Source organism: Arachis ipaensis, chromosome B05 (genome assembly GCF_000816755.2).
Source record: "Arachis ipaensis cultivar K30076 chromosome B05, Araip1.1, whole genome shotgun sequence".
NCBI lineage: Eukaryota > Viridiplantae > Streptophyta > Magnoliopsida > Fabales > Fabaceae > Arachis > Arachis ipaensis.
Genome location: NC_029789.2, coordinates 136,835,781 through 136,845,531, shown reverse-complemented (window position 1 = coordinate 136,845,531; position 9,751 = coordinate 136,835,781).

The following is a 9,751-nucleotide window of genomic DNA, read 5'->3' as shown; positions in this document are numbered from 1 at the left end:
ACAATAAATGGGTCCAGAATGTGAGAAATGTGTAGAATCAACCTACTGCTTTTACAAGAGGAAAAAATAAATGGGTAAAGCCTAGACCTTTTAAGCCCAGGTACTATGAGTCTCAGTTATGGAACATGAATCATGCACAAGACGGAGGTAGTATATATATTCCAAAAAATGTGCCTATTCCCTCAAAGCCAATTTATTCTTGTTATAATTCTAACATACAGCAGGTTCCTAATTATTCTCCTTGGCAAAATTGTCAAAATATTCCAAAATATTCTCCTTTTACAACTTTTGAGCAGAAAGAGAATATACCTGAGTATGTTCTTTTGGATCCATACAAGGGACACGGAGTAGATTTTCCTCCTTTGCCAACCATGGCCAAGTCTGCAGAAACAGGCAATTCTTCTAATCACCCTAAATGCAATAAAAATGTCAAGAAGAATCTTGTTGAGAAGAGGGTAATGGTTGAAAACAAGGGAGAAAAGGATGAAGACTTAATTACTGATAATTTTGACACTGATTTTGATGACAGCTTAGAAGCAATATTTGGTGTTAAGCAACCTATAGCTGTGGTGTCAATACTGCCTGAGGAGTATAGTCAAGTCCAGAAAGTAGAGTCATTAGAAGATGATTGTTATGATGTCTTCCCTGGAAGCGAATGCTTATTGCTAGATGATAATATGTGTGGTGGAGGATTATTTGAGAAGCCTACTGAAAATGATAAGGAACACTTACGTCCACTGCATATTAAGGTTCGTGTTGATGGAAGGATAGTCAATAAGATTTTGGTTGACGGGGGAGCTGCTGTCAATCTCATGCCTGAAAGAATGATGGGAAGGCTTGGAAAGACTGAAAAAGAGCTGATTAAAAGTAGCATTGGGGTAACAAATTTTAATGGAAGGACTTCTTCTGTTAGAGGTGTGGTTCTGCTGTCAATTGAGGTTGGTTCTGTCAATAGGCCAACTCTATTTGTTGTTGTTCCTTCTAAAGCTGGTTTTAACTTGCTTTTGGGACGTGATTGGATTCATGGAATGGGTGCTATTCCATCCACTCTACATCAAAAGTTGATTTTCTGGAACGAAGATGGAGGAGTGGAAGAAGTTCCTGCTAATAATAGTACATGTTATTATGATGAGATGCATATGGAGTTCAGGATGTATAATCTTGGAGTCAAGCCACTAACAGTTGACACCAAGGCATTTAATCCTGAAAGTATTGAGATGTGTAAAATAGATATGAATGGTTTTATTTAAAAAAATGCATCAAGTTTAAGATCTTGGACAAAAATAATCTCTCATTGACATTTGGGTATGTACTTCATAAATACAAAAGCCTAATTGACTTAGAAATTCTGTTGAGTCTCTTAGCGCTTGGAGTCAAAACTATTAGAATGTTAGTGTGGAGATTTTATAGGATTAGAAATTTTATCAAATTTAATTGACACCTGGAGTTTAACATATGAAAGAAACGACTTCACGAAGTTAAGATTTTGTTACTTCTGAAGTTAGGAAAATTGTGTCAATTAAAACAATGAAAGTGTGTGTCAAAAAAAAACTCTTAATTGAAATATTAAAGGTCAAAACAAAGGTCAATTGATACACATTTAATGTGCCGAAATTAGAAGAGATATCATTTGACACACTTAAAAATTTCATACAAAAGAATAGACCCCATTGACAGTTCAACTATTAATGTAAAAAAATTTATAGACTTAGAAATTATGTTAAGTCTATTACTAGTAGGCATTTAATCTGTCAAGCGGATGTGTCTAAAATGTCAATTGACTCTCAATATCAAAAATAAAAAAAATGTCAATAAACAACTAAGTTTTCTCACTTTCAATCTTTGCATATCTTCAAGTGAGAAATCTTGGGGGGCATCTTGTTAGACAAAATATAATTTTTATAAGAAAATTATAAAAAGAAATAATTAGTTATTTGGTAATGTTCCTATATATAATATTTATATCTATTTTAAATTAAATTAGATCATTTGATAGTTGGTTATTTATTTAAATTTTGAAATTAACATCAAGCAAGAAGTGCGGGAACAGTTACAAGAAATTCAAATTTTCTGCAAGTGGTGTACAAATGGTAACTGTTAGCTGATATTAGGCTAGTCTATAAATAGAGCTTTAGGAAAATATTGTAATCAGTTCAGTTCTTCTTGGAAAACGCTTAGAAACCCAAAAAACGCTCTCAGCCCCTTGGCATCACAGAGTAACATTGGGAATCTTAAGTAATTCCTCTGAATTCAAACACTTGTACTTTGCTTTTTTCCAGTTTTTATTAATAAAATTCATCTACTTTTACTTGTTATTCTCTTTTACGTTCATGTTTCTTCCTTCATCTCCTTTTTAATTCCTGTTTATTTTAATTTCTGCATTTTACTTTGCCTCCGACACCTTGCATGTTTTCTTTTCATCTTTAATTTTACTTTCGAAACTACAATTGAGACTTTGAGACACCCACAAAAGGAGTCGTTTCCGCTCCTTAAATTAAGATTGTGAAACAAAACTCGAAAATTGTTGATTTATTTGTTGTTAACAATGGAACAAAAATTTGAGTAAAACAGGGGCAATGACACGGTATAGTAAGTTTCTACTCTTTTCGTTTGAGGAAGATGATGACGACTTTGGTTTGGGGAATGAGAATCAAAAGAAGGCCAAGGGGAGGCGAGGGATTACACCGGCGTCGTTTTGAGCCACAGGGGACTTATTTATCCCTTTATTTTTTGCTAATTATCTACATCATCACCGGAAGAGATACATCATTTATTTCTCTTTCAAATTAGTATTTTTCGTTACCAATAATGTTAGCCAAGATGGTTTCAGCCAAAAACCAGTTAAATGTCTCTGGGTAAATTCAAAATTTCTATGTGGATGGTACTTATGCTAGGTATTAGGATGCTTTTTTTTCTTTGTAAATTGGATGGTTTTGAATCTGTTTTCTAATTTATCATGTTTTAGGTATTTAGAGAGGGAAGGAGGATGAAGAGACGGAAGTTAATTAAATAAGTTTCCGTAATTCACGTTGCAATGATACTGAACGTATCTCCTCCTAATTTAAATGTGTTAAAATATTTAATAACTAATATTTTAAATCATAAATAAATAAAATTAATTACTATATTTATAATTAATTAAATTGTTCCATTCTAGGCTGATTTGGAGTTGGTTCCATATACTTTTTCTTTCGTTACGTTTTTTAACCCTAACTCAATCGATTAAAGGGATATAATTGTCATACGTTTTTAAATAAAAGGAAATTAAATGTAATTTTCAATTTTTAGAGGTTTAAATATCTACAAACAAAAAAGATAAAAATATATTTATCATTTACTTTCTTAGTTAATGCTATAATAACAAGTGTAGTATGAACTCCATTAACTAACAATTAGTATTGAATTCAAATTTTAAATATTTATTTAAATTAAATTTTGAATATTAATTTTTCAAAAATTTTAAATATTTTTTTATCAATTAATTTCTATATCCAAGTCATTTAACCAACTAAATTCAACCAAATAGTTTTGATCTAATTTACCTCCACTCGTCACTACTAAAAAAATTTTGACTCACCGGGAGAATATATAACTGTATTTTTCATACGGATTGCGTTTCCTTTCTCAAATTTTCTCAGCATTTTCTGCGTATCTACGTTCTGTTCCATCTCTGCGTTCTCTGCATTTTTCTTTTTTTTTTATGTTCTTTTCGTTCAAGTTCAATGCTCTTTTATCTGATTTGAAGATTTGGATCAAAATTTTTGAAATCAAGCTGTGAAATCAGGTTTGAACAGGTATTTCATTGTCGAAGATAATGAATGATTCAAGTTCAAACTATTAATTGAACCAAAGCGAAGTGGATTATTGTATTAAATAGAATCAAGTGGCTGAGGTGTGGTTCAATTCTAGTTAATGTAGTTCGTTAGTAGTCTATGATTCTGTAGGTGAATAATTTTGTTTTTGTCTTTGAAAATTGCTGGTCATGGTTGATTGTTTGAATTAAATGTAATGTAGCAGTTCTAAATCTGAATTATTATTGTGATGAATCTGTTCCGTTCTTGTTTCGATGTATTTCTATTTATAAATTAGTGTATTTTGAAAATCTTTCGATGTACTTTTAGGTTCAGACTTTCAATTGGACCAGGCCGAATTGTATTATTATTTTGAATTGAATCAAGTGGTGAGGTGTGATTTGAATCTAGTTAATGTAGTTTGTTGTTTATGATTCTGTAGTTGAATAATTTTGTGTTTGTTTCTGAAAATTGTTGTTCATGGTTAATGGTTTGAATTTGAATGTAATGTACGAGTTCTGAATATGATTTTATTATTTTGATGAATCTATTTCATTCAAAGTTTCGGTGTATTCTAGATTTTAATATGGTTTATTTTGAAACGATTTTGGTATATTTTCGGTTTCTGTGTGATGTTAATGAGCAGTTTGTTCTAAAGGTTAGGTGACTTTTAACGTGCTTGAAGCTGAAAAATTCTACAAAAATTATTCTAAACTTGCAGGTTTTTCTACGAATATTTGGAACACAAATAAGAAAGAAAATGAAATTAAGAACCAATTGGTTACATGTACCAGAGAGGAAAATGAAAATCGAAAATATTTCCAACTGAGAAGACGAATCCCTTAGTTAGATTAAATTGTCCTGTAAGAATTTATATACATATATTGAAGGACGTTGGTATTTAGATCATTTCAAAAATTGTGTTGCATAATTTACATTCATGTTGTCCAAATCAAGCAGAGATGCTTAATCAACACAGATAATTAAGCATGTCTATATGATGTACAATAGAGAATAACAAGAAAGCCAAAATCAAACCAAGCAAAACATATAAATCATTTGTCGCAGTAACAGGATGTTATCGTAAATTAAGTTTTATTGAAAAAGATGAGAGAAATTACATCACGAGAGAAGTCCAGAATATTTCGGAACTAGAGGATGCAAAAGAATTTGGGAAATGCTTATTAAGAATGAAAGAGAAGAATCAAAATTTTTTTTCGAGCTTAAACTTGAGGTTGATTAGTCAATTAAGATTGTTTTTTGGGCCGACGCAAGAAATAGGACTACCTGTGAATATTTTGGAGATGTTATTTCATTCGATACCACTTACAATACAAATAGGTAATATGTTGTTCTGGTTTATCTGTATTTTGAAATACTTTCGGTGTATATATGATTTATTTCTGTGTCATTGTATTCAGGTATAATTTGGTTTTTGGTTCTTTTGTTGGGGTGAATCACTACGGTCAGTCAACACATCTGGGATGTGCTTTGATGAAAAACGAGAATATTCAATCATTCAAATAGTTATTTGAAAGTTGGCTTCGTTGCATGGGATAAAATGCTCTGAAAGGCATTCTTACCGATCAATGTGCATCGATGCAAAGGGCTATTGAGGCTTGCTTGCCCATAACAATTCATCGGTGGTGTATTTGACATATCATAAAGAAGATACCAAGTAAATTAAATGGCTACAAGTGACACAAAGAAATTGAACACGAGATGAATCATGTTATTTGGAACTCTTTTACAAAAGAATCATTTGATAGGAATTAGAATAATTTCTTTATGAAGTATGGTGTTGGGAACAATAAGTGGCTTTCAGGTAATGGTATCTTTATTAGGATTAACTGATGTTGTTACTTTTAGTGTGTGGATATTTATGTGTTTTACTTGTGCATTAGAGGTGTCAAACTGTATGTCTTTCAGTGTATTTTGGTTATGATTTAGGTACCATCTGATTTTTTCAGAGTCTTTTGAAGATCGTCATTCATAGATTTCAATTTATCTTGATCACCACTTTTGGGTCGGGATGAGAAGCACACAAAGGAGCGAGAGCATGCATGCTTTTTTTAACAAGTTTATTACGTGCAATAGATCACTTATCCAATTTGTCAAACAGTATGATAATTTTCTAGGAAGTAGAGAGCAGACAGAGAAAATTGGTTGTTGCAGATTTTTATACCGTCATACTGTGTGCAACAAAATCCTCAATAGAAGCTCAATTTTAGCATGTGTATACTCACGAGAAGTTCAGGGAAGTCCAAGCACAATTTAGAGGAAAGGTGAATTGCATCACAAGATCAACGCAGTCCGCTCTAAGTTATACGGTATATGAAGTTGTATAGCAGGTTTCTAACTCAACATTCAACAAATTTTCGGTTACATACAATGCGATATCATCTAAAGTTAAATGCCAATGCTTATTATTCGAGTCAAGAGGGATATTGTGCCGTCACTCTCTGAGTGCGTTAAACTTTGAGTGAGTAAATAAAGTGTCACCAAGATATATATTGGAATGATGGAATAAGAACGTAAAGAGGAGGCACACATGGTGAGAAATTTACAATCCACATCTTACCGGCAAGTGCACTGGGTTGTACCAAGTAATAAACATAGGTGAGTGAGTATCAATTCCACGAGGATTAACGGATTAAGCAAACAATAGTAAATTGATTATTCTAGTCAAACAATCAACATTTAGGGTTTCAATAGCAAATAACATAAAAACATAGAATTAAATAAAAGCAAACTAAAATTGGTTAAAATAATATGATAAAAATAGTTAAGGTGTCAGAGATATTTAAATTTTCGGATTAATATTCAATGTTAACTACCTTAATCATACAAAGATTATGTTCATGGCAAACCCTAAGTGATTAAACTCTAATTCCTTAGTAATTTGATCTCATATAACCTAATCAACTGCCAATTCTTTGTCACTTAATTAAATTAGAAGGTTAAGTCTAAGTTCTAGTTTATAAGCCACATAAACCCTAAGAACCCAAAAATAAGACGATTATATGTCACATATCGTGTTAAATCCAGATAATTAGAGAATTGTGAGAAATTAGTTTCAAGCTATAATTCTAATGATATAACTTTTCCAAGACTCAAATAGAATTCAAGTTGAATTAGAGTTATTTTTCAATAATCACTAATTCTTAAGATGAAGAACGAAACCAATTCTTAAACAATAATCAAAACATTAATCAAGAGTAGAAGAATAAATAATTATTCCATCAAAGTAAATAGAGCTCCTAACCTTAACAATGGAGGATTAGTTGCTCATAGTGCAGATAATTCCAAATCCTAATCTAAAGTAAAACCTAAAACTAATGAAGAATGAAAAGAGGGAAGAGAGAACGAGTGTAGTGTGTGTTCTTGGGGAGGAAGAAACTCTCCTATTTATAGTAAAACCTCTAAGACTAAACCTAGAATTCAAATTCAAATTAAATCAAAACAAAATCAAATCTAATCATTCAAATTCAAACTAAATCAAAACAAAATCAAATCTAATCAAATCAAATCTTTTTTCAATGACTCTTTGACTAACTAATGATCTTTCTTGTAATTTAAGCTTGGTGTATTCAAATCTTCATTAATTACGAAGATTTTTCGGGTCCGGAGATGTTGTAGGTATTTGGCGCAACTTTGATGCCATTTGGTGTTGCTTTTTACACAATTTCGCACTTCCTTGCTTCCTGTCTGGCGCCAAATGCCGGTTTATGGCGTTTGGCACCTGGAGTCCCGAATGGAATGGTGATTGCTGGACGCGGTTTGGCGCTAAATGTCAATGTCGCGGCATTTAGCGCCGTGATGCTAGAGAAAAAGTATAGACTATTATATATTGTTGGAAAGCTCTAAAAATTGGCTTTATAATACTGCAAGAACCGCGTCAATTGAACCTCTATAGCTCAATTTGTGCTCGTTGGAGTATGAAGAGGTCAGGATTGACAGCATCCACGAATTCTCTTTGCACTTGTCTTTAATTCTTGGTTCCTTCTTGTTCTTTTGCTTCTTTTTCCTAATATTTTTCTACAAGAATAATGAAACCAAGGAAATCAAAGTACTAATAGAAAAGTCTTGAAAATCATATAAATATTAAGCAAAAGTCACAACTTTTCTATAAGAAATGCTAATGAAAAGTGCTTAAGATGCTCATGCATCACAATACCAAACTTAAGCTCTTGCTTGTCCTCAAGCAATCAAAGAATCATGGCTTAGTCATCAAATTTTTCAACTTTAAAATACAAGGGGGAATGGTTGCAATCCAAATGAGTTTAGTTAGCCATTTCACTTATGCACAATTCAACACAATTGGTTATAATCTTTCAAGGCCTCTGTCCGGATTAGATTATAGAATCCTTCCTTGAATCATCACCTTGAAGCAAGCTTATTTACTTTCTTTCTATAATTTATTTTCATTGGGTGCTTTGTACCTTGAGCCTAGTCACGACTCTAAATATTTTGCCTCAAGCTTTGCTTGATACAAAAACACCACAAGCACATCATTTGGGAGCTCTTTGAGTTTACTATGTCCTTTGAATATTTCCCATCATTAGTGCTCAGAGCCTTTAGCTTTCTCCTTTTTTGGGGGAGTGCTTTGCACCTTGAACCTAGCCATGACTCTAAATGCTTTGTTTTCAAGCTTTTTTTGCTTGATACATAAGCACCACAAGCACTTGACTAGGATGCTCTTTGAGCTTATTTCTCTTTCAATATCCTTACTCAGAGGTACTCAAGGCCTTTGACTTCTCTTCCAACCCTTTTTCTTTTTTTTTTTTCATTACATGTTGCTCCTTCAAGACTTTGTCAAGTGTAAAGACTCCATAATAGTCATCTAGACTAAGACCTCAAGCAATTTGGCTCAGCTTGTGTTGAACATTCTTAGTTAGTTTGGCCTTCCAAACTCACATTGTCATGCTCTTTATTATCAATCCTTTTTTCTTTTTGTTCTTTCTTGGCACATGATCCTTACCCACATTTAGGAGCAAGCACAATTATAATTGTCATGTTGTGATGGACAAGTAATGATATGCACTTGACTAATAAGAATTCTAAATGCGTTATATAAGATAGAACAAGATAACATATGCATATAATTAAAAAGGAAGGAAGCGATTAGAAATCAACAACCTTAGTTCTCATTTCCATCAACTTCATCATCTTCCTCTTCATCATCCTTTTAGGCTATGTAGAGCATAGCCTCCAACACCAAACTTAGAATGGTTGCTTGTTCTCAAGCAACAAAGAAAAACAGTGGTGATAAAAATAGGAATAATCATGATTGTCTAGTGAAAATAAGGATGCAAGGCAAAAACTTATTCAAATAAAACAAACAGAAATTAAAAACAAAACCAAAGTAAAGGCAAAATAAAGCAAAATAAATATGTTACTAATGTATTGGCACGGGGGAGTGGACCTTGCATGGATGAAGTGTGGTAACACCAAACTTGGTGTGAGAATACCAAACTTAGTGTGACACAATCAATGAAAGCAATCATATTGGTGTAGCAACACTAAACTTAATCCATGAAATACATATGCAACATGAAGCAAAGCAAAAAGAAAAATGAAAAGAAATTACCTAATGTTGGGTTGCCTCCCAACAAACGCTTCTTTAACATCACTAGCTTGATGATTGGTTCTTGAATTTTCTTTCTCTTCTTCCAGTTGGTTAAGAGAAATGACTTCAATGGACATGAGGAGAAAAAGGATACCCACTAAAAAATAACCCCCATATAATTTTCTGATTCACTAGGATCAAAGAAAGCATATTTAAGTGTTGAGGGAGAAGACTTCAATTCAAATGTAGGTGGTGCATTTAGATTTTTCTTTCCGAAAGTTTGCATGCATTTTTCCTCCTTAATTATTGGAATGTGTAAGCATGGAGTGTGCATGACTTCCTCCTTTGTTTGTGCATCTTCCTCTCATAGCCTCTGAGGATATGGAATCCT